General features: G+C 48.3%; 1 protein-coding gene across 9 annotated transcripts in view; it reads left to right on the forward strand.

The window, feature by feature from the left end:
* The window catches only part of PC (pyruvate carboxylase), a 241,752-nt gene that overhangs the window by 44,072 nt on the left and 171,702 nt on the right, over positions 1-25,978 (forward strand). For 3 of the 9 annotated variants that reach the window (XM_075939025.2, XM_075939019.2, XM_075939023.2), the window contains one exon: positions 12,121-12,326. The exons of 5 other annotated variants lie outside the window; for them this stretch is intronic. The gene's annotated coding sequence lies outside the window, so the exon portion shown is untranslated. Of the gene's footprint in view, positions 1-12,120; positions 12,327-12,986; positions 13,137-25,978 lie in introns of those variants that run through there. One more of the 9 variants, XM_075939027.2, reaches the window with a different exon arrangement.

A 25,978-nucleotide genomic window follows, 5' to 3' on the forward strand; every position in this document is an offset into this window, starting at 1 on the left:
AATCTTCAGGTCAGAGACCACTTCTTTTATCTTGACCCTCTTTGGAGTGTGTCATACCAGCTGAAGACAAAGGGCTGATAACCTCCCCTTGCTTAAATAGTCTTTTCCCCAGGGTGGGAATTTTTTGTTCTACATTCCCCTTTCCATGGAAAAATACCTGGGTCAAAATGGAATCCCTCTGTCAGATGGTAGGGCACCTGTCTTACTAGTCCAATCACCTTAGGACTTACAGGATAAACAAGGCTGTTTACAAGTCTTTAAACTGATCACAGAGGGTGCGTCTACACAGCAGGGCTTAACTCGAAATAAGCTATGCAAATTGAACTACGTTAATTGGGTAGCTTATTTTGAAATAGGGAGTGTCTACTCAGCACTTATTTCAAAACAGAGCACCCTTCCTCCGACTTCCCTTACTCCTTGTACAATGAGGGTTGCAGGAGCCAGAGTAAAAAGTCCTTTAGCTTGACAGGATTTCAACATTATTTCAAAATGCTGTGTAGGTACGGACTAAGTTATTCCAAAATAAAGCTAGTTATTTCAAAATAACGTTGCTGTGTAGATGTACCCCAAGTCGCTAAGTTGGCACCAGTAATGGCTCTCATTAGCACATTTTAAAACTATAAGCAGTCTCATAGTTCATATTTCTAACTTCACATACAAGAATGATACATGCACCACAATAGGATACACAGATCCAGCAGATTGTAACATTAACATTGATAGGTTACATGAGGTATTTTGTTTAAATCATCTCTGAGTTATGCATATTGACATTCATAACACTATGTTTTATAAAGTATTGCGGGGGGGAGGGGGAACTGTCACAACTTCATCCCAACTGCACGTTCAAGTCTAGACAGAGCCTTAGGATGCATCTAAGCACATAAACAATTGGCAAGGGTAGCATTAGTAGTTTGGTGCCAGTAGTGACAGATGGATGCCTGTCATTCATTCCTATGCTAAATGGCACCAGGAGTGAGTCAGTTAACATTTTCCAAGGGTTTGAATTAGTGTTTGGTGTCACTTCTGTGTACAGTTGATTTATGGAGCATGACTAGTGGTGATGTCACTACTTTATGCCCACATGTGGCCTAAAATCAGGGCTCAAAATTCTTCCTTGGTGGCTTTGTGATGTAGAGCCTATGGCCCAGAACAGTGCCTGGCAGTGTGCTTGTCACTGATCTTGGGTAATCTCTCTTGGGTCCTCAGTTTCCCCTCTCTGTTGTATTAGACTGTAAGATCTTTGGGGTAAGTAAGGCCTGTCTCGTTATAGGTCCATGTAGCTCCCCTTGCTATTGGTCAGAGGGATGGGCCTGTATGGCACCTAGCAGGGAGGGGGCCTCCCTGATCTCAGTGTAGTGCCTAGCGCCTGGGGCTACCCCCGAACCATATTGCCTTGTAGTGAATACATTTGGAAAAGCTCTTTAAATTAGCCAGTATAACAAACGTGCAATGAATGGACTCTGGGGGCTGCTCATCTCTAAACTGGCATTTCCTGCAGCTGTATGATTCATTCCTTTATGCCTTTGTTTTCACTCTAGTATCTCTCTCCATGGGCTGGAAGTGTCTGTCTGTCTGACTCACTCTCTCTCTCTCTCTCACACACACACACACACACACACACACACACACACACACACACACACACACACACACACACACACACGTTAAGTTGCAGCAATTGGAAATGAAATGGCATCAAAAAGGATAATTCATAACAACTGAATACTCTTTTCTCCCCAGATGTTTGGGCTGGAACCCTGTAAGTTACTGCATGGCCTCAGCACAACCCACATATTTCTACCCAGGCAGCTGATGGCACTCAGTCCATCACAGTATCAGGCCCTGCATTAGGCAGTTTGAGGCAAGCTTGCCCATGTGTGACAGCATGGGAAGCAGGCTGGGGGAAAAGGTGGGAGGAGTCTGGAGTCAGTGGGGAAAAACACAGGACCTTGAAGAATCAGAGAGGCAAAGGCAATTATTACTGCCTGAGGACAGTGGTTAGAGGCCTGGAACAATGAAGTAGGGGCCCAGACTCGTTAGGCCAGGTGCTCCTCAGATTCTGAGGCATGGTTGGCTATGATAGTAGGGGCCTGGACTTGAAGAGCCAGGAGTTCCCTTCCATTTCGATCTTCTTGTGAGATCGAGGCCCTTCAGGCCAGACGCTGCACAGCACTCGGCAGATTGGAGGCCTACGCCGCACCAGGCACTGTGCAGGCCCGGGCCAAGCTAGAGCCCCCATTGTGCTGGGTGCTGTCCTGAGACACCATGAGAGACAGGCTCTGCCTCAAACCGCTTCCAAGGGACAGCAGATGCATACGGACCCAGTGAGGAGCACAAGGAAATAGTGAGACGTCCACATCCCTGGGCTCCAGTGGTTATTTGGCCTCAGTGTCACTGGTTCCTGGAAATCCCTCTGATTTCTAAACCTTCATGGAAATGTGGTTTGTTCCACACAAGGGAAGAAGATGTTGACCCAAAAGGAAATGAGCATGTGCTCGTTTTCAGACCAGTTGGCTTTCATCAGCTTTTAGATGTTCAGCAGCTCATCCAAGTGAAGGAACAGATGTGAGACTAGGGCTGATCTGTATCATACAGTTAGCTCGATATAAGGCAACTTATGTCCACCTGATCGTGTCAGTGTCCACACTGCAGCCTTCCTTCCACTGATATAAGTGCCCCACTACACTGGCATAACAACGCCACTTCTGCCAGGGCTATGCAATTAGGGTGACAGTGTCTGTGTAGACAGCGTGTCCTTCACATCAGCTGCCTTGTCAATTTCATGACTCCTGCTGTGAAATTGATAAGAATACTGGGCAGCTAGAGCCCATCTGCTCTGGTCTCCCCTGGAGAGCTGGGAATCTCCCCCTTCCCCTCCTCCCCCCCCCCCCCCACCCCACCCACGCTGGGCTCGGTGTCAGGGTGATAAGCCTGAGCAGCTTGCTCTTTGCCAGGAGTCAGGCAGCCTTGTCGATTTCACAGCTGGGTGAGCAGGGAGCTGGGTGGCAGGAGGAGAATTTAGGGCAATTGGATCCTGTTCCCAGGAAGCAAAAAGTCCTGGGCAGCTTCCCTGTGCTCCTAGTGGAGAAGAGGGTGGAGGGAAGCTGTGGGGAGTGTTCCCCCGCTCCTGGTGGGAAATAGGGACCAGGAGGAAGGAGCTTGCTAGGAGCCTGTGGTGCAGCCAGGTTCCCAGCAAGGAGCTGCCAGCAGAGCAGGGAGAACGGGCTCTTAGCTCCCCACAGTGCCCCCTTAGGTCAGTGGAAGCGCATACATCCATGCCCGAAGGAGTGTAGTGTGGACATGCGCCTCTGTGAGTAGACCTAATATACGTCCATTTAAGTTTGTAGCGGAGACATGCCCTGAAACACCTTTGACTTTGTCTTCGCTGCTTTGCAGTTTCTTGCCAGACGAAATGCTGTTAACTAAGTTTTCTCTCCCCATTTTGATATCTGTTTTGTTACCTGGTGACAGTGGGGGCTATTAGGATAGGATCCTTCTCTCAGCTTGGTGTGACACTGTTTTAATGCAATTTAGATGGAATGTGAGTATGTGACCCCAGGCTTTACAGCTAATGGCTGCTGCTCTTCAGTCTGGCTGCAGAAGAAGGGTTTCATTTAAGGCCTTCCAATATGGCTGTAGAAAAACCATCTTGTTATAATCTGCCATCATCTGAACTGAAGGTGAGTAGCCACTAATCTTCTGGAGAGAGGGGGCAGGATTTTCAGACATGCCCAGAGATCTTGGAGTGTCAATCTCATGGCTCTGCTCATCCTCAGGCTTCTTAAAAAGGGCCTCTCTTTACAAGAGCAAGGGCTCGGTGCTTTCTGAAAATTAGGGAAATCCCCAATGAGACGTTTGGAAAGTTCTGTTCCGGGACACTGCAGCAAAGGGCAGGCCAGAGGCAGCTGGGTAGGCGGCTTGCTCTAGCGGCATGAATTGGACTGCACATATTTCTGGGAGCAGCAGGGCTCCGTTTCCAGTTGCTCATACAGCTGAGCTCTTTATTCTGCTTAAATTCAGTGGCGTTCTGGCAGCGCCTTGTATCTGATGCTTCAAACGTTCCCCCCCCCCCCTTTCATTTGGCTTTCAAATGAGGCAAGAATTCTTGTGCGCCAGCTCAGTCCTTTAATCCTGCAGCCATGCACAGTCCTGGGAGATTTAGAAGAATGAGATCTTTGTCGCAAAGTACTGATTCAGGCTTTATCCTAGTTTTGTGCTCTTATTCCTTTAACTGGGAGACTATTTGAACCACTTAAATGGACCCACATGAATGCTTCCAGCTAAAGGTGGCTGTACATGCAGATTCCGTTCCTCTTGAATAGAATTGGCCCAACTTCTATTGTGTATTCTGCCTAACGCTGATGTAGCTTGTTCTTATAAGCAGACACTGAGCACCTCAGGGCAGGGACTGTGTCTATCTGCAGTGCCCAGTGTGATGATGTCAGCAGGGGTCTGTAAGACACCTGGCACCATAGGGGCCTTGCTCTCAGGCAGACTGTACTGTTGTTATGATTTGTTTGTCAGGCCAATGAGTTGTGCCGTGGATCTACATTCACGTTCACTGGATGTTAGCCTAGATTGCTTTCAGATGCATGACTGCTCAGTGCAGTCTAGGAGTATGGGCACTGCCTTTGCATAGCTAGTAGGATTGTATGAACAAGGTGCCTTCCTTCCCTCACAAGCCTTTGTTGGTCAGTGGACAGAGTAACAGGCGGGGAGTCAGGACTTCTAGGATCAGTCCCTGGCTCTGGGAGGAGTCTAGTGCAGGGGTGGGGAACCTCAGGCCTGGTGGCTGGATGTGGCCCCCTACTTGCCTGGATCTGGCCCCTGAGGCTCAGCACTGGGGAGCCCCACAGCCATCTCCCTCATTCCTTATGACCTCCTGGAGTTCTGAGGTTGACTGGAGCACCATCAGCGGTCGATTTAGTGGGTCCTTACTAGACCCGCTAAATCGAACCCTAGAAGATCAATCCCCAGAGTGTAGATCTCTGGGTAAGTATAGACAAGCCTGAGAGGGTTGATTACTGTTTGGAACTGGGGATCTAGGCTCCTGGGTTCTGTTTCTAGGGAGAGCAGTGGGAAAGTCAGGATTCTTGGTTTCTCTTCCCAGCTCTGTGAGGGGAGTCTGGCTGGGAGCCAGGACTCCTGGGTTCTACTTTTAGCTGTGTCCGCCAGGGCTCGAATGCAGGAATGGCCGAGTGAGGTCCATGGGCTTGTGCTGTGAAGAAGGTCAGACTCTATGAACAGAATGGCCCCTGCTAGCCTCTGATTTTGCTGAATCCAGCAGGGTGCGAGCGAGCGTCCCAGAGGCAGTACTTTCCCAGTCTCATCTGTCCCACCAGCCCCACAGTCCGAAAAATATGTCTCCCAAGTATCTTCTCACCCTCTTGTCTTCACAGCAGTTGGGAGGCACAGTCCAAAACCTGGTGGTAGGCTGCATTGACTGTGACTGATGTGGAAGAGCTGGGAGATGAGCAAGGAACTTAGCTCGGAATTGACTAGGCATTCTAGAGGGGCCATAATAGGGTGGTCTGGCCCTTTAAGAGCAACAAGCAGGTGGGTTGCTTTGGGGTCAGACAGCCCTGTTCTGAGGAATAGTCCCTTTAGGAACAGGCTGTTGGGGAGAAGATCATCAGCCCACACTTGGAATGGGGACCACATGCCTGGCTGCCACTGGGAGTATAAAAGAGTGCTCTGGCCCCAGCTTGGTTGGTGGGTGAGGGGGAGAGGCTGGGAACTGGGGCGGCAGGGCCACAGGGCACTATCTGAAAGTGGCTTAGTGGCTAGGGTGTGTGCCGGGGTGGGGGAAACTTGGGTTCAATTTCCAGCTCTGCGCACAGACATCCTGTGTGACTTTGAGCACATCACTTAGCTGCCCAGTGCCTCAGTTTCTCATCTGTAAAATAGCAGAGGCTAATGTCCTTGCCCTGCCTCCCACATGCAGTGACTGCGTAGTACTCTCCATATCAAAACACTTACAAAATGGATCATTATTCCTATTTAACAGGTGGGGAAACTGAGGCACCGAGCAATGCTGAGACCTGCCCAAGCTCACCAGTGAGTCAGTGGAACACCTGGAAGTAGAATCCAAGTCTCCAGCCGAGAACTGTGGCTCCTGGGCCACGGGGCCACTGTTACATTGTTTCACTTGGGGAAAAATAAACCCACCCTAAAGATATGGGGCCAATCCACTTGCTAGTAGCAGTGTTCTCTTGAGTTCTGTTGGTGCAATAACGGGTTGTCCCTGCCGAGTTAATGAGAGGGATCAGTACCGGGGTGTGAGCGGCCATGCTGCAAAGTGGCAACTGAGCTACTGTGTCCCCTGGTTTACTGGCACTGTGCTCTCCCTTCTGTGTGGCCAGAGTGTCTCTGGGGGCACATGGCAAGGCTCTCTGTGCTCCAGCAAGCTGCACCACTCTCACTTCTCTCCTGGTGGGTCGCAGGAGAACTTGTCTGTCCCGAGCAGAAGGGGGGATTGTGGGAAGGTGTTGGACTCTCAAGTAGGTCACTTACCAGCCAGGCCAATTGGCCTGAGCTGAAAGCCCCACAGAATATCGGGCTGTGTGTCTGATCAGCTCTAGAGCTTGGACTAATGGCAGTTGGCGAGCCCAGGATAACTCCCTGTATTCCCAAGCCCGGCACAGCTTGGGTTTAAAAAAATACAAACTGAGATTCTGGAGCGCAAACTCGCGGTGTCAGAATGGGGGTGCTGCACCTCCCTGCATCCAATCTCCCTGTTTCCTGTGAATGTAGGCAGGAGAATTTCCCATTGCAACTCTGTCTACTCACCAGTGGAGGGCACCTCCTGGAGGAAGTGAAGGCAAAGTTTCCATCCATTTCTATAAACAGCAAGTTAATTCTTTAGTAAATGCAGACCCTGAAGGGTCAAACTTGGTGTTTATGGCATGTTTCAGCAGAAGCGTTAGAGCAGAGGGGGAGAGAGGGGCTGCTGACCCACAGAATAATCAGTCAGGGGCTGCACAGGAGTGAGAAGTGGGTCCCGACTGAGAAGAAGAAAGAGACTCCCCACTTCTCCTCCCACACCAGAGCCTAGGGAGGCCCAGCCTAATAGATTGTGTGCGCTAGCCCTGCAGTGGAGCAGTGGGAGGGCTGGAGAGCCAGCACAACTTCCCAATGCTGGGGGGGCAGGGCTGAATCTTGGGGGCTGGACTCAGGAAAGCTGGGGAGCTGCATCTGGCCTCCAGGCCTGAGGTCCCTCCCCTCCCCCCCATGCTTTAGATGCACTAATTAATATGGCCTTCCCCAACAGTGAGAGAGGTCCATATTATTTCCATTTTATAGATAGAGTAACTGAGGCATGGAGAGATGTGACATGACCATGTTCACAAAGGGAGTCTGTGTTGATCAAGATGGTCCATGTTTATCCAGGACTTACCATCTCCCTAAACACCTAAGGGGACTGGAAGTTGGCAGCCTGGTTTTGAAGGCTCTGTTTTAACTACACTTCTAGAGTGGGGAATACCCCAAAAGTCCTGATTTCCTGTTCCTCTGCTCTGTTTGACCACACATGTCCTTCTAGTAGCACTGTACACATAAAGTCCCATTGAAGATCAAGGCCCTGTCCCACTAGGCATTGCCCAGACACACTGTGAAGGACAGCCCTTGCCCCAACAAGATTACAGTCTAAGAAGACATAGTGGGGAAGCTGAGGCACAGAAAGGGAAAAGGGCCTGCTCAGGCTCACAGCGCAGGTCAGTGACAGAGCCAGGGATGGAAGCCAGGTCTCATGTCTTGGGACTAGATCTCAGGACTTAATGTGCCACTGATACGCAGTTGAGTTAAATTTGCAGAGCTAGCAGTTGGGCCTGATCTCTTTTATTTGCCGACTGAGCAAATAGCTGTAGTCAGAGACAATAAACATACCGCACACAATGGCCCCTTTCGTGTCCCTTTTGCAGAGCAAAACTGCACAGTAAACAGGCTTTTGGAAGAAACAAAGGAAACCAGGTTGAAAAGAAAACAGTAGATACAGTGTAGCCCAGGCCACTCACCTAATTTGCTTCCATTTGTAGCCCTTCTAATGTGCCCAGTGGGAGTTTACAACAAGCTTCTTATTACACTAACAACTGTGTGTCTCATAAAATTCCTTTAATCTTGAATTCCCCTGGGCACTTTGGAAATACGTAACTGGAATACAAGCTGCACGGCTGTTGCTTCCGCCGCTGCTGACATGTAGCTGTCTCTGGGGTGGAACGTAGCCGCGTGTTTGACTGTGATCTTACTGTGCATAGCTGGTGTTTGCTGGGCAGCTGAGCTGACCTTTGACTGAGATGAATGGTGCAGCTCACACCTCTCCAAGCTATTGTTCTAGTTCTCTGCGGGCTCAGCGGTGCGCAGCAATGAGGGGAACTCCTGGCACAATTTACCAAGGGCGGTGGTGGAGTCACTGTCCCTGGCAATTTTAAAATCAAGATCGGATGTATTCCTAAAAGCTCTGCTCTAGTTCAGCCAGCTGTTAATTCAAGGAATCCCTATGGCCTGTGTGTCCAAGAGGCCAGGCTAGATGCTCAAAGTGGTCCCTTCTGGCTTTGTCATCGCATTCGCCTCATTCACAGAGATGAATGGGGTAGCTGTTCACACCTCTTTGTGATTCTGCAGGTTCATCAGCCTAGGCAAAGCAATCTGAACACCTGCCCCCGACTGTGAACTCTGCTAGAGTTATATAAAGGTGGCTAACTGCCCTTCCTGTACTGATGTGCGCTGTGCTGCTATAAGCACTTTCATACTGGCATAACGGAGTCCATGCTAGAGCAGAGGATTGTAGTTTTAACTGTACCGGTAGAGCAGTACAGCCTTAGTGCAGGCCTATGCTACGGGACAATGCCGACCTCAGGCACATAACTCTACGTGAAGAGTATAGCTGGAGTTGATGTACCTTAGGTTGAGTTGCTAGGGGGTCTCCACTGTGGTGTATCGATGGGGAAAACTCTCATGATGACTCCCCTTAGGCTCCTCATTCTGGTAGAGTACCAGAGTCGACAGGAGAGTGATTGGTCCTCAATTTAGTGGGTCTTTACTAGACCCGCTAAATCAACCCCCAGTGGATAGATTGCCACAGCTCCAATCTCCCGGTAAGTGTAGACCTGCACTTTGTGCATGGGCTAGTTATGCAATCAGCTAGGAGTTGCACCCTTTTGCCTACATAGCAGTGTCAGCAAGCCCTCCAAAGCAGACACCTGTGTGGACAGAAGATGGCTTCTGTTGCCATAGGGTGTTCAGGGAGGTGGTGTCACTGGGCCGGCAGAAGAACCCCTGTCTGCTTACACTGCATCTCTACTATGGGCTTTACTGGCACAGCGATCCTAGTGTAACTGTTCTGGCAAAGCATTTGGAGTATGAACAAGCCCATAGTCTTTCTGTGTTGTGAAAATAGCTTAAGCCTTAACTCCTTGCCTCATGGGGGCATATGTCCAATTAAAGTGGGCAAGAGGTTTAAATGAGCACCCCGATAAAAGTACCCAAGGATTTTAGCTAGCAAAAAAACTGGTGCCTGCTCATCGCTTCATATCTGCTCTGATTCAATTGCAGATGACAGCTTGGTGAAAGAGTCTGGACAGCAGGGAATCTTGGCAACAGTTAACTCCGCAAAGATCAGGTTCAAGCCACCTGCTGTGTTTGACCTACATAGCAAAGGCCAAAAGTTAACTTCTCTTTAATTTTATTCAGTGCTGAGAGCTAAGCAGTAGATACCCAAGTGAGAAAGTCTAAGTTGCATTGCTGCACGGCTGTATTCAATGGAATGAGCTTTTCCGCCCTGTAAATTAGGTAACTGGGTCCTTCCCCATGTCCTTCTAAGCTCAGCAGAGCCATGTGTAACTTGATCTAATGCCTAATGCATGCTGTCTCGTGAGCCAGAGAATGGACTGGAAAATTGAATTGCATAGGGGATGAATTGCACAGGGGGTGAAAGGTTCCAGTGGATTTTTTAAAAAGTTCAAAGATTGAATCTCTATTAGAAATAGTGCCATGGAGCCTCATGGGAGCTGTAGTTCACATGTTTCAGTTCTCCTCTACATGCTGAGCACTCTACATCTGCTTACTACATCTACCATGGTTTCCCCTCTTGGGGAGGCCATGGCCATGGGGCATCATGAAGGGTGTGATGGCCCAGAGAAGAGAATGGGCACATGAGGAATCCATGTTAACAGCTACTATGAATTTAAAGGGACAGTCTACTCTTGAAAATGACATGTATCTTGGTGTCAGCTGTGCTGGCTTGAGTTCTGAAGTTTCTCTGCACTATTCAGCTATGGCATGGGGAGCTGCAGTCTGTTCTTGCTCCTGCATTGAAAGAGTTCACCAATTCCCTATTAGAGGATCGAATAGGGATGCCTGCACTGAAAGTGAAGGGGAGAGTCCTGCCAGGACTCTGGGGTGGTAGTTATGCAGAAGAAAGGAAGAACCCATTTTAATAATGCCCCTGGTTGAGTGAACATGGGACCTCTAGACCTTAAAGCACAAGTTGGATTTTAAAGAATACCAGGGGGCTGCATCCTCTGCTTACTAGGCTTGCCTACCCCCTCTCTCTGGCCACTTTCGCTTTGCTGAGGGAGCCTGTTGATGCTGATCACGTCATTCTGTCGTGATGTCATTCTGTCGTCCGCCAGGAAAAGCTTATATATAGATTTGAAGCTTGCAGCTTGTAACCTCAAAAGGGAGAGTCCTGGTTGGATTGGTCCCTGACCTGGGTAAAAGCTCTTGCAATCTGGAAATAGTTAAGAGCCACGTAGCTAAAGAACCACTAGACTAGAGCTCCGAGGCTCTAACTTCTAGACATACTTTGGCCACTAGAGAGAGACAAAGAATCATGCAGCATTACCTAGACTAGAGCAAGAAAGAGCGTTTATCAGAATTTTTTTATGTGGAAAGATTTTGGTGAACAATAGAGTTGTCAAAACTGAACACTTCACAGGAAATGTCCATTTGAATGAAAAACGTTTGGTTTGCCCTGCAGGGAATTTCATCGCAAGTCAAGGTTTGAAAAGAAAAACAGTAGTTTTGCCTTAAAATCTCATTTTATTTTTTAAAACTGTTAATTAAAAGCAAATGAAAATGTTATCTCAGTTGAAATGAGAATTGAGGGGTTTTTTTTGTTTTGTTTTGACTTAAATTCCAGCTAGGTGTGTTTGTTTTTAAAAATCATAAACCCTTAAAATGATACTTTAATCAAAATATTGATTAGAAACAAGTTTTTTTGTGTAAAATGTCATTATGATTGAAACCAAAACTCCAAACAGACAGAAAGTCAAACATCCACACCAAAATAACCCCCAAACCCAGAAGAAACAAGTCTGAAACAAAATGATTCATAATACATATTTTAACTTAAAATGTCATTTCATTTTTCCATTAAAAATCCTCACAAGACAAAATGATGCTATCTGGTTGAAATGTCAAGTAGAGAAAATAATTTTGTTTAAATTGTTTTGTTTTTTGTTTAATCCTCCCCCAAAATGAAAAAATGTTTTAATCAAAATGGGGACTGGAAACAAAAGATTTTTTTTCATGTTGACTTAAAATGTTGGTCAGTAATAACTGTTTATTAAGGCAAAATTGTGAAACAATGTTAACATGCTACATCATACGTTGATTATTCAGGATCTGGTTAAAAAACCTGGCTAAAGATTCTGGCTTGCCATCCCCCTCTGAGTATGCTGAAAAGGGTGGCCACATTTCTTAATAAGAGTCGCAGTCTTTTTTTTAAAAAACAAACAAAAATGTGAGTTGACACATGTTTATTTTGAAGTGGTTTTCAGAACTTCAACTAGATAGTCCAGATTCCCCTCCCCCCCACCCCCCCCCCCCCCCCGGACCGTTTTTGGAGTATTTCAGACTAACTACAATGTGTGGGCTTGATAGATGGGTATCAGGGCTTGTGGTATGCAGGAGGTCAGACTGGTTGACCAGATGGTCCCTTCTGGCCTTAGATCTGTGAAACTATGTAAAGACTTTTTTGTCTGACGTTCCTTGAGGGGAAAATATCATTGTTTTTTCCCACCAGTTTGTAGTAATGCAGATGGGAAGGGAATACAAATGGGTCAACCCAACCCCATGTTAAATGAAATAAAAAAAAATTATTGTGTCTTTCTGTTGTAGGAGTGAAGATGGCTAGAAAGAGAAAGGTCTAGAGGAGACGAGTGGCAGGGTGAGGGATGCTTCTAGAGAGACTTCACAGAAGGAGGAGGAATAGAAAAGAAGAGGAGGAAAAAAAAGGCAGATGTTAGAAAAATACAGTGAGTGACTGATCTGCTAGGTGTAATCAACCATGATTGAAAAATGCAGTCTTTCAACGGGAGACCAAGGTAACTATTAGTTTGTAATTAAGTGAATTAACATTAGTCTCTCCTGCCTCACTGAGGGCATGTGTACACTGTGGCTGGGGGGTGTGCACCCCTGCGTGGGGAGCCCATCACGTAAGTGCTCTGAGCTAGTGTGAGAGAGGCTGTGGCTGCACGGGCAGCTGCTCAGGTGAGCCACCCACATAGGTAACCGAAGGGTTGGGTGATTTGGTCCCAGGTGGCTAGGCCAAGCCAATGCTCATGCTGCCACGGCCACATATCTCCTTCTAATGCCTTACCGTGAGCAGAACTAACATGCGTAGACTTGCCTGCTCCCAGAACCTCCCAGCTGCAAAGTAGAGTTCCTGCTGTCATTTCTGCAGCAAACTTCAGGGGCTGCTGCTGTTTCAGATTGATTTATTATTTGTCACTGGGAGCTGTTTCAACTGATTCAGTGTAAGAGCAGTTCACACAGGGAGCTAATCTGGAATGGTTAATCTGCTTTATATTCACAGTTAAATTGTTTGAACTCCTCTATAGTTTCCCTGAAGCCAGGCTGACTAGGAGCTTCCTCTAGCCTGGTGCAATCTTTGAGTTTCCTTTTACTGCTCCAGTGGCCTCTTCAGCCCCCTGCTTAAAACTTGCCAATCACTTGCTCTGGAATTCCAGCAAACAGCCTGCAGGCAGTTCCATTGAGAGGGGATTACCTAGGAGGCAGGTAAATAGGCCACCTACCAGTCTTATGCAGCACTCTGAGCCACAGGCTGATTGCCTTTGGTCTCACGCTGAGAAAGGTAGAACTCAGCATTGGATCAACTTGCAGCCTTGGCAGAGGTAAGAGGTTGGGGAGGGGGGATGCTTTGTGGGACTGGGCGCAGTTTGATTTCCCTTGGTGTTGCTTGGGCCTTTGCAACATGCAAAACGTGGCCCCTCTTGCCCACAAGCTGCCTGTAAATGTGCATCCACAAGCCCTTGTCTTGACTGGGATAGGAGGTCAAGTTTAGATCTGCTCTGCTAACATGCTAGCTCAACCCAGTCTAACCCCAGCCTATCCTCTTGAGCAGATGTAAGATTAAAACCTTTTCTCTCAAGTTTGACTAGTCAGATTGTTGCCTAAAATCCTGCTACATGTGCTAACCTCTTTCCCTAGCATGGGCAGTAGCTGAGGCTTAGCTAGCACGTTTTAGTGAAGCCCAGCTTTCATCCTAGCCTGCTCAAGGCCGGTAAAGAAACTTGGGTGCTAGAAAGCCATTTCCAGGATGAATAATTTGCAGATTTTAAGCAGGGGATGAGAGAACGGTAAAAGGTCACCAAAAGACTTTATCTAGTCATTAGAGGAAGCTCCATGTTAACCCAACTAGAGGGAAATATGGGGTGTCTTGCTGCTCTCCATGATTACTTTTCAGTCAATACTCAGTTCTTCTACTTGGGTTTGGTAGCTGGAAATGTTCTAAAGTATAAGGATGGTCCAGCAGCTGGGACCTGTCTGATGTGGTACAGGTCCCTGCTCTGCCAAAGATTTCCTGTGTGACCTTGGTCAAATTGCTTAGCTTGTCTGCCTCAGTTTGGCAGTCTGTAAAATGGGGATAATTACTTGCTAAGATGAACATTGGAAGTGTGTGTGTTGCAGTGGTGAACTGGTGCTTTTCTGTCACTGCCATTGTGAAACAAGGCAAGATTTATTGTTTGGAGAATAGCCTAAAAACCCAAATGTGGAGGTCTGCAGCAGGAGGGCCATGGCTCAGTGCTATGTGTTTGGTTCTGGGGTCCACACTTTGTGGATTGGAGAGGCTGCAGACGAGCCACAAGAAAGATTCATGGCCTGGAAAACAAAGGGAAGACTCATCTAGAGGGGGACGTAGACCTGAATTGCTAGAGCACAGTAGTAGCTCAGCAACTAAAGGAGCCCCATCGGTGTAGCTTATCCGAGCCAAAGCTAAGAGGTGGTTTGGTCCCAGTCTACAAGCACCTCCATGAGGAGGAGATCTCTGATGGCAGTGGCTCTTTTTTGTCCAGCAAGCAAAAGCAGAACAAGATCCAGTAGCTGGAGATTTGGTCTCAGATGGATCCACAAAGGCCTCTTGAGCCCGGTGACTGAAGTCCAGGACTCCTGGGTTCTGTTTCTGACTGGCTGTGTGGCCTTGGGAGAGCTCACTTTGTGGATCTGTCCTGAAGAGCAGAGGGATGGTGCAATGATTAGGGCATTGATCCAGGACACCTGGGTTCTTTCAATTCCCTGCTCTGCGACAGGCAGGTCATTTAATCACTCCCTGCCTCTGTTTCCCCATCTGTATAAGGGGGAGAGTGGTGCCTACCATTGCAGATATCCCCCCCCTCACCCCGAGTGTCTATACATAGTTTGCACAATCTTATAAAGTGCTTGATGGTTTCAGTTCTCCGCCCGCCTCTCAGATCACCCAGTGACAAGCTAGAAACCCCCTGCAGCCATGGGGGAATTGGGTGTGGGCTGGGTTCCAGACATGCCTCAGACCTTGTGTACCTAGGTCAGCACAGCCACAGTGCTCCAGGGAAGACAGGAGGACCTTAGCTCCTAACAAGGTGAGAACACAATTCATTCTTTGCCCTTTCAGCCATGCTGCAGCCAGTAGGTTCAAGTGCTGTTTTGGGCTGTGCAGATTCGGGGAGACATTGTTCTGGGGTAGCTTAATGACTGTTCCTTGTTTTGTAAGTTTTTCTGCTTTGAAAGTGGGGCCCTGGCTGGGGTCTGTGCTGCACCCAGCACAATGGGGCCTTGAGGCAGCACTGTAATAGGAATAACCACCAATTACATCTACTCTTGTTTTCCTGAAGCTAATGCCTCATGCCACAAGCTGCTGGCTTTCCCAGTGGCTGGTTATCTTTTCTACAGAGCTGCCAGTAGCAGTGTTGTGGGTGGTCAGCTCAACAGGGCAGTGGGCACTACCATTGCAAGACAGGCAGTAGTACTGCATTGTTGGAGGCACCCCTTGGACTGCCTCCAGCATGGGAACTGCTCTTAGAATTTTTATTCTATGATGCCAACAGGCTGTTAACCCAGACAGGGGCCTGCTTTGTGCCAGGTGCTGCACAGACACATGGTGAGAGACAGTCCCCGGGCTGAAGAGCTCATTGCCTGAAATGACAGCAGGCCATCCTTCAGACTGAAGGTATTACCCAAGGCCAGTAGCAGAGCGGGGACTAAAACCCAGGTTCCAGGATCAATGCCCTGCCCACTAGACCATGCTGTGCTTTGTGTGGGGCTTGGGATATTGACCATTTGTGCCACACAACAGGCGGTGTCAGGACTGTAGCAGGCCTCCTGCCCCCAATGCAGCAGGATAAAGCAGTTAGCTACAGAGCTGAGGAGGGGTTTATAAAATGTCAGGGACAGAGCTGTATTTGGGTGATCAGGCTTCCTAGGCCACAGGGCACCATGTCCTGCTTTCTACTGATCATTGTTTATCTTCCATGACAGTCTAGGAGCCCCAGTCACTGATCAGGGCCCTCTCCTGCTGGTGCTGTGCAGGCCCTGCCTAAGATGATGAGGTCCCTGCTGGGCTAGGCACTTAACCACAATCCCTTCCTTACCAATCTGTGTGTATTTTGGCTTCTGATAGCTATAGGTTAAGTCTTTCATTGAAATTTGTACCACATGCCTTGTGCCTCTGTTTGCTAGGTGTGGACACGTGCCTTCTTTATTGGTGAGTGCCCAGTACAAATAGCTCTGTGGCTGATTTATTATTAACTGTAGAGAACCATCAGTGACTCATGGCAAAGCTTGGGAGATCCTCCCACAGTGCTTGGCTTTTTGACTATGAACAAGTCTGTTCCACCCCTGAGAATGAAGCACTTAAACCACGTGGCCGCTAGGGGGAAGCAGCACAACTTGGGAACAGTAAGATCCAGTGAGGAAAAAGCACAGGTGCCCTGGTGGCCACTCCAGCCACAGGAATCACAGCTGAAATGTGAGAGAGCATCAATTCAGTGTGGATGCTTTCTTCCAAAAAAGCAGATTGCTTTGCCAATGTGCTTTGGCAGAGTGGACACGCTCGTTCAGAAGACATTTTTTCGGAAGAGCTCTTCCGGAAGAAGCCTGCAGGACAGATGAAGCCTGGCTCAGACCAATAGTCCATCTAGCCCAGTAATGGGCTTCCAACAGTGGCCAATGCCAGGTGCCCCAGAGGGGATGATCAAAACAGGCAGTCATCAGGTGATCCATCCCCTGTTGCCCTTGGCAAAAGTGGCCCTGGGCAAATCCTTTCCCTTCTTGGTGGCTCTGCTCCTCCTCTCTCCCCAAAACTTCTTGTCTCTCTTGAGACATGGGATTCTTGGGCAAATCCCTTCCCCTTTCTATGCCTCAGTTCCCCCTGCCACATTTCATTTCTTGAGACCATGGGTGGAGAGTGACCCCCCTGGCTTGGGGAAGCTAGTCTGTTCCTCAAGCCTTCGGCACCCACCAGAGCCCAGCCCTGGTGTGGCTGCTGGTCTCTGCCCAGCATCTCCAACCTCTGCCCCTACTGTGTCCACTGTCCCTTGCTCCGGTCCAGCACCCCTACCTCCCATAGCCTTAGAGCGCTGGGCAGCTTGGCCCTAGTCCTTGGAGACCCAGCAGCATGGCTCTAGCCTCCCCAGGTCACCTGGCCTGACCCCCAGCTTGTCCCGGCCTGGAAGGCCACCTGCCAAACTGCCAGCCTCAGCACAGGTCAGGCACTGGAAGGTTGGCCCTGGGAGCGCGTTGTGGCCCCCAGCCTGCCTGTCGGAACAGGAACAGCAGGAGAGGGCCTGTAGGTGGAGCAGGGGCAAAGACGCATCAGGCTGTGGGGAAGACAGAGCCTCTGTGCCTGGATACCGGCCGCCTGTGCTTTAGATTGTCAGCTTGTGAGGGGAAAGAATGTCTTCCTGTGGACTCCTGCAGCACAATGAGGGTGGGGGTCCCAGGCTCAGTCAGGGTCTGTGCAGCGCTTGGCGTCATATGCTCCTGTTCTCCGCTGGGGTCTGTGTCATGCCCGTGCACAGGGCGCCCAGCTCTGTCAGAGCCTAAAAGCATAAATAACGGTGCCACCCCAGGGGATATCAGTTAATCACAGTAGCTATGGAAGTTATTTAGGGGCACACAGCGGCCACACACTTGTCTGACTCTATTGCCTTCTATTGTCAGCAGATTAGAAGGAAAGTCATTTCCCCTAAATCGCAGAGCCACAAATTTCAAGGCTGGAGCGGAACTGACAGAAGCCCAGCCAGAGTGCAGTTTCCTTTGGCAGCACCTTGTGGCTGGTCATGTTCCCTGTTTTCTCTGTCTGTGGTTACGCTGATGATGTTCCACATGGTGTGACACAGAAGGATGCACCGCAGCTCAGATTTTCAACAGCGAATAAGGAATTGTAGGATGATCTGATTCCCATTTCACTGTAATGAGCATCGAGTCTCCAAATCCCCCAGGCTCTTTGGAGAAGCATCAGCCTTAAAGCAAGAAAATGCAGCTGTAAACAGAGCACAAATGGGTAGAGGGCTGATGCATCTTAACCCATTGCTCCTGAAGTAGATGAGATTTGCCAGCTGACTCTGCCCCTCTAATACATGACTTGGGTTCTGACCAAATCACTCAGTGATTGAATTAAAGGTGGAGTCCTGTGTGCTGGACATGTTTAACTCCCCCGTTTCCCTCCTCCCCCCCCCCCCCCCCCCCCGCTCTGCTGGAGAACAGCTCCCTTTTGTTTGCAGCTTGCAAAATGGCCTATTGATGGTATTAGTAGTAAAAGTTGCTGGTAGTAGCCCCATGAGCAGTGGCTGCCTTACAAAGAAGAGGGCTTACTTCCAGGGGCTTTGATCCAGTTGGGTTAGTTAGTGTTTGCCCAATTTATCTGGGGGAAATGCTTGTGCACAAGGATTCATGGGAGGCAGGGTTATCTAGTGGTAAGTCAGGCACTGGACTATGAGTTAGGATACCTGGGTTCTATTCTTGGCTCTCCCACTAACCTTGGACAGATCTCTTCCACTCTTTCTGCTCAGTTTCCCCTTCCACCCTTCCTCTATTTACACTGTGAGCTCTTTGGGCTGGGGTCCGTCTCTCCCTAGGTATCTGTGCAGTGCCTGGTAAAGTGGGGGTCTTGATCTTGGTCAAGGTCTGTGCAGCCACCTGCATGACAAGGACTGTGATTTCAGCGAGTGTGTCGAAGGTTTACTGTAATACACACACGAAAATCTGCTAAATCTTGTTCTATGCTGAATTTTCTCCCAGCAGACTGGCACAGGTCCAGTTCTTCCAATGGGATGCCAGCTGCCCTTTAAATATCTCTTCCCCTTTAAATCTCTCTCTCTTCAGTGGTCTCCACTAATCTTGGGTCTCTGTCTGGTTCTTTCAGCATTATTTGCCAATGCTTCAGTAAAATTCACTTTATTTCTCTCTGAGTGATGGGAGTAGAGAATGGATTACTTGTGTCTGTCTCTGTATCCCAGCATTCATTTCATGGATAAATACCAGCTCTGGGTATTTTCCAAATGTGGAGGGACGTGAGGCTCTGGCTAGGTGACATCTCAATATAAATGTTCTCCAGAAAACATGCCTTACAGTGATTGCAGGAGCTGAATCTCTTTAGCTTAGCAAAGAGGAGATTAAGGTTGTGGGTAACTTGATCACAATCTCTAAATACCTAGATGGGGATCAGAAATGTGATCATCTAACTGGCCTACAAAACACAGTCATAAAGCAGCCCTGGATTAATTCTGGTGGAATTAATCTGAATTAAAGATCACAATCTCTTGCCAGGGCTCTTCACATTAGCCAACAAAGTTCTAACAGGACCCAATGGCTGATTGCTGGAGCTGGACAAATTCATAGGTGAGTAAGCCACACATTTTTACTAGCGAGGGTGATTAACCATGGGAACAACTTCCCAAGGGCTCTGGTGGATTTCCATTGCTGGCACAATTTTAAAATCAAGATTAGATGTTTTTCTGAAAGATCTGCTCCAGACAGATCTTTAATTCCGATTAATTCCACCAGAATTAATCCAGGGCTGCTTTATGACTGTGTTTTGTAGGCCAGTTAGATGATCACAGTTGACCCTTCTGTTCTCCGTTTTCATTGGCAAACACCCACCAAATACCATTCACTGCTCTGCTCTATGCAACTGTGGACGCAGTTGGGTATAAAAGTTCTTAGACTGCGATGGCTGGTGCCTGTACAGTAAAGGGAATGAGCTGTACTGGTACAAGGCGCCTTTACACTGATATAACTGTGTCCACAGCAGGGACATTAAATATCGGTTAATTGAATAGTCAGTTAACCTCATGAATTCTTATTGGTTAGTCGACTATTCTATAGTCCCCGGATAGCCCTTGTCATGGGGGAAGGAGAGGGGTCTGAGCTGGAACTGAGCTGGGCTGCCTGCCTGCCTGGCTCCTAATACACTTTAAATGCAGAGCCGCAGCGGGGGTAGGTCCAGGACCCTGTGGCAAGCTGGGACTGAACTGGGCTGCTGGCCAGCCTGCTAAAAAATGTCCTGGCAAGCGGTGGGGGGAAATGAGTGTCGTCTATAGCATTAACCTATAAGCTTTTGCTTATCGGTTAATCGACTATACTGTTACATCCCTAGTCCACAGTAGGGGTTGTACTAGATCACTCCCCTTCAGTCAGTGGCATTCTATCCGTATGACAAGAGGGGTGCACGCTTAACAGTTTCTGTCAGCAGAGCTCACTGCACATATCACGGGCTCCTTGCATCCCTCCACTTCCATCCCCCAAACACGCACACTCTCTCTTAGGGAACCCCTGCACTCCAGATATGTCCTTCATGTTAAGGACTTTTTGTACCCCCTATTCCATCTCCCCTCATATCAGGATCCCTTGCTAGGAGCTTTGTGTGTGACCCCCATTTTGCCCTGAGCTGCATTCTAGGGTCCTCTTTTGCCCATACCAGCCTAGCAGTTCCCAGAAATTTGGAATTGATTGGATTTGGTGGCCCAGTTATCGTGTTATAGGCAGACAAAGAACTGCCATCGAATTTAGTGTGAGATTTGGCAAGTTTGGCCAAAGGTATGTGTGCAGACAAGCCCTTGGTCTCTAAGGGTATGTCTACACTACAGAGTTAGTTCGAACTAACGGACGTTAGTTCGAACTAACTTTCATAGGCGCTACACTAGCGCTCTGCTAGTTCGAACTTAATTCGAACTATGGGCGGAGCGCTTATTTCGAACTAGGAAAACCTCATTTTACAAGGATTAAGCCTAGTTCGAACTAGCTAGTTCGAATTAAGGGGTGTGTAGCCCCTTAATTTGAACTAGTGGGAGGCTAGCCCTCCCCAGGTTTCCCTGGTGGCCACTCTGGCCAACACCAGGGAAACTCATCTGCCCCCCTCCCGGCCCCGGACCCCTTAAAGGGGCATGGGCTGGCTACGGTGCCCGTGCCAGGTGCAAGCCTGCCAGCACCCAGCCAGCAGACCCTGCACCTGGCACGGATCGAGTCAGCCACCCGATGCCCCCCAGCCCTCCCCCTCTTCCCGGGACCAGGCTGGTGGCTCCTGGGAGCTTGCCCGGGACCGCAAGAGGCGGGCACCTGCCTGGGCTAGTGCGGACATTGTGGACCTTGTCCACGATCTCCGCACTAGGCACAGGAAAGTGGCTGGCTTGGGCAGGAGAGCTGCCAGCCTGGCCACCCAGGAGCAGGTGTGCATGAAAATCAAGAGGGTCCACTGAGACCCCTGAGCCCTGAGCTTACAATGGCCGTCCTGGGTCAGACCAAAGGTCCATCTAGCCCAGTAGCCTGTCTGCCGACAGCGGCCAACCCTAGGGACCCTGGAGGGGATGGACTGAAGACAGTGACCAAGCCATTTGTCTCGTGCCATCCCTCTCCAGCCTTCCACAATCCTTGGGCAGGGACACCACTCCTACCCCCTGGCTAATACCACTCATGGACCCAACTTCCATGACTTGATCTCACTTCCCTTTAAACTCTGTTCTAGTTGTAGCCTTCACAGCCTCCTGCAGCAAGGAGTTCCACAGGTTGACTCTTTGCTTTGTGAAGAACAACTTTCTGTTACTACTTTGAAGCCTGCTACCCATTCCTTTCCTTTGGTGTCCTCTAGTCCTTCTTTATGGGAACTAATGAAGAACTTTTCTGTATGCACCCTCTCCACCCAACTCCTGCTTTTAGAGACCTCTATCCTGTCCCCCCTCCGTCTCCTCTTTTCTAAGCTGAAAAGTCCCAGTCTCTTTAGCCTCTCTTCATATGGGACCTGTTCCCAACCCCTGATCATTGTAGTTGCCCTCCCCTCTCCCAGCCTCTCTTCCCCTCTCCCACCTCCTTTTCCCAGTCTCCCCCAGTTTTGTTCAATAAAGATAGATTCCATTTTTGAACACAATTGTCCTTTATTTTGTACATCAAGAAAAGGGGCTAGGGAAGGGTAAGTGGAAGGAGGTGAGGGAGGAATGGGGTACGCGCCCCCGATGGGGAGGACTGGGCTGGATCTGCAGGCTTTTGGGGGGGAACCTCTCCTGCAGCTCCCCGATTGCCCCCTCTCCCCAGATGGCAACCTGCGGCAAGTGCAGCCGGTCTGATGGCCGAGTGCTGTGATGTGCCCAGTGTGGGTACTCCGGGCACTCCAAGCCAGGACTGCTTTGCAAGCAGGGCACCCCTGAGAACTGTCTGTCCGAGGTGGGGGTCGGGACCCTTTAAGCACAGCCCTCGGCTAGCCTGAGACAGCATCTCCACGCTCTAAGTCCTCCTCTGATGCCCTGCCGGCACTGCTTCCGGCCATCCTTAAGCCTGGTTCAGGGTCCACTTAATGTGGACATGCTAGTTCGAATTAGCAAAACGCTAATTCGAACTAGTTTTTTAGTCTAGATCCGTTAGTTCGAATTAGCTTAGTTCGAATTAACTAATTCGAATTAGCTTAGTTCGAATTAACTAATTCGAACTAAGTTAGTTCGAATTAACGTTGTAGTGTAGACGTACCCTAACTGTTCTAATTGCAAAGAACGACCTGAGTCTGTAGAGGGCCTGAAACAAAGCTCTGAGGGGTGAACTGGCTGGTGAGATTGAAGGGTGCTGACTCAGAAACCAGTATCGACACAGTGGCTGTAAGAAAGCGGCGGGTGAATCCTATTATGAAAGTGCCATGACTGAGTTGTAGGATAGGCTGGGGTGAGGGGTTCGTTTGGTTGGATCTCAGCTAGAGCTGGCCAGGAAATGACTTTCCCATCCTGCTGGAATTTTCAGTATATTGACATTTTTCCCAACTTGGATGGAGACAAAAAGTTGACTTTTTGAAAATTTCCACAAACCAAAACTTGATTTCTTTTTAAAGTTTGGGTCAGAACGTTTAGATAATTCCAAGATGTTTCATTCTGATTTTCTCCTTTTCTTCTTTAATATTTTTTCGTCTTCATTTCAAAATTTTAGTCAGTTGAAAGTTCTTTTGACTTGAAAACTATAGGCCTTCTGATTTGAAAACGTCACAATTCAGTAATTTCAGAACTTTCTTTGCCAAATTATTTGAGTCAGAACATTTTCTGTATTGTACCCTGTTTCAGTTTCAATGAATTGGTGTTTTTTGATGGGAAATAATGGGTTAGCAAACATTCGCAGATGGCTCAAATCTCAAACTGTCCACAGTTCTCCTAGTCTATTCCTAATCATGTGTCTGGACAGCTGTTTGTGCCTGCAATGCTTTTGCTCATGTTCAAAGATTCCCAAGTAGAATTTTACATAGGAACTTCACAACGGCCATACTGGCTCAGACTGGTGGTCCAGCTCAGACTAAATTTGTGCCTGTGACAGTGCTTCAGAGGGAGTGAACAGAACAGGTAATTGTCAAGTGATCCTTCTCAGTCGCCCAATCCCAGTAACCAACCAAAATAGCATTTTATGCCATTTTTATGCCATATAAAACAAAACCTGAAAGAGGTTATTATTCCTTGTTTGTTCTCGGAAAAGTGGCCTCTTCTTTTGCCTCTTCTCCAATTTATTCCTCTTTGTGTTAATTGTCACGATTTTGTCCCAAACGTTTCCAGCTTTTAACCAAACTGGTTTGGTTGCCAAAAACAATGTTTGGATTTCAGATGTCCAAAATTAAAGAAAGAAATAACCAATGAAAAAATTGGATGAAATTTCGGGTTTGGGGGAATTCTTTTCACTACCTTTTTTTCCCCCCAGGGTGGGTAAAAGTACAGTTTCAAGGACTAGGAGAGCTAAGTCCACACCAGAAGTGTAGTTGTAGGTCTCTTATCTGCTGATGCTATTGAGTGCAGTAGTGCTTAGGAGCCATAGTTATGGCCGAGGGACCCTAGTGTGCTAGGTGCTGTACAAACACAGAATGAAAACACAGCTCTTTCCTGAAAGAGCCTTCGGCCCATGCAACAAGATACTTGATGTCTACTTTCTTTCCCTAGCAGAGCGGAGGAAGGCTGCATGTGTACAACGCAGAGAACTGTCTGTACAAATTGGTCTCGCCTACCCTAGCAGAATGGCTGATTAGCTCATGTCTCATTTCATTCTGCAGCTCTCCCAGTCAAAGCAGCATGACAGGAACAGTGGTTAGAATAAAATCCATCTCAGGCACTTGATTGAGGATTAACACCTTGGTATCTTCCATCAGAGGTTCTGTAAATATTTTCATACCCTGTGTGCCAGGCCTGGCTTACTACACCACAGAATGTGGCTAGCTGCACCTCCACACCAAGAGTGAGGCTAGAACAGGAAGTTGAGAGTGACACATCCTGGGAGTTAGTTGATTGCTCATTTGAGGTTAGCTAATATGAGAGTGGGTTGAAAACTTCCCAGCTGAACGTTTTTCTGTAGGAAAATACTGATTCAACAAAATCGAAATGTTTCCTAGGATTGTCGAAATCATCTGCAGGGACTGATTGAAACGTTTCCTGCTGACTTTCTCCTTTTCACTAATGAAGCCAGAGAAGAGCTCCTAGTCTGGTGTGACCCTGGCACCCCATGTTGGCAACAGATTGGGAGTGGTTATGAGTCTATACCCTGGGACTTGTCTAGATATGCCAGATGGGCACGTTTCCCCTGCGAGTGCCATCTTTATGATACTGCTGCACAAGGGGCCGCGTGTGGTCTCTGCTGAAAGCAAAGACTGGTTGTCATGGTTATTGCAGAATGTATGAACAGAAATATTGTAAGAGTTATGTGGCATGTAGAATATTCTGTGCGGAAGCTGCTGAAGGTGAAACTGATCACCTGAGTTCGGGTGGTTCTCGGACCTAAACCAGCCTTACGTGAGAACAGTTGATGTCTTTGACCCAACCCAGCCTAGTGTTTACAGTTTAGACATGGTGCAGGCCTGGGCCTTTGCATAGCACAAAAGAGTCCAAGAAAAAGATCTCGAATAGCAGCCAAATGAAGTTACCCAAATGCCTTGGTTATGAAAAGAGGCAAAAGGTCTGGAACTGTATAACAGGAGAAAGAAGGGCACAAGTTGGTATCCCCTGCTGCAGTGCCACTCTGCCATATGGATCCAGCTCTCTCCAGCGGATGGACTGACTGCTGGCAGAGAAAGGGCTTATTTATATTTCCCTTTGATCTGTTTCCACACTCTCAGTCCTTCTGCTTGCTTCAGTTTGGATCTCTCTTTGGCTGTGTCTATACTTGCAAGTTTTGGCCACGAAAGTACTGTCAACAGGCAAAAGTTGTTAAAACTGGAAACTTGCCATACCAGTTTTTCTGGTAGCTTCTGTGGAGAATTCATGGTCACATGTGCAACTCTGTTATCGACAGAAAGAGTAAAGCACCGTGGGTATGCATCCCACAGTGCCTTGCGTCAGCTTCACTCACTAAGCCCTGGGGGAAAGCGCAAATAAGCGTCAAATATGTGTCTCTTTGCTTTGAGCACAGACACCCCTCAGGGCTGCGAGCTGCAGAAAGAGTCGTGCTGAGTTGCAGCGAGGGAACAGGGGACAGAGCTGTGTGCATGGTGGGATCCAGAAGTCAAGGGGCTGTGCATTTGGGTGTAATGCAGTTGGGTGTGCATAAAGGATTGGAGGGACTCTGGGGTTACCTATCTCCATAGACTTAGCCACAGCTTATCTCTGCTCTCCCCCATGGTCTCACTAATGGGCTGGGTCTAGACTGGCAAGTTTTTCCGCAAAAGCAGCTGCTTTTGCGCAAAAACTTGCCAGCTGTCTTCACTGGCCTCTTGATTTTGCGCAAAAGCACTGATGTTCTACTGTCCGAAATCAGTGCTTCTTGCGCAAATGCTTTGACGTTCCCGTTCGGGCAAAAGCCCTTTTCCGGAAATGTTTTTGCGCAAGAGGGCCAGCGTAGACAGCTAAAAACTGTTTTGCCCAAAAAAGCCCTGATGGCAATCGGGGCTTTCTTGCGCAAAACCGCATCTAAATTGGCATGGACACTTTTCCGCAAAAAGTGCCTTTGCGGAAAAGCGTCTGTGCCAATCTAGACGCTCTTTTCTGCAAATGCTTTTAACGGGAAAACTTTTCCGTTAAAAGCATTTGCGGAAAATCATGCCAGTCTAGAGGTAGCCATGGAGTTTAAGGACTGGGTGTGCTAATTGCTAGCCTGCAAAAGAAGAGAGGGTATGTCTACACTACCCTCCTAATTCGAACTAGGAGGGTAATGTAGGCATACCGCACTTGCAAATGAAGCCCGGGATTTGAATTTCCCGGGCTTCATTTGCATGAAGCCGGCCGGTGCCATTTTTAAATGCTGGCAGTTCGAACCCCGTGCC

The sequence above is a fragment of the Pelodiscus sinensis genome, chromosome 11 (genome assembly GCF_052426305.1).
Source record: "Pelodiscus sinensis isolate ZL-2025 chromosome 11, ASM5242630v1, whole genome shotgun sequence".
Taxonomy (NCBI): Eukaryota; Metazoa; Chordata; order Testudines; family Trionychidae; genus Pelodiscus; species Pelodiscus sinensis.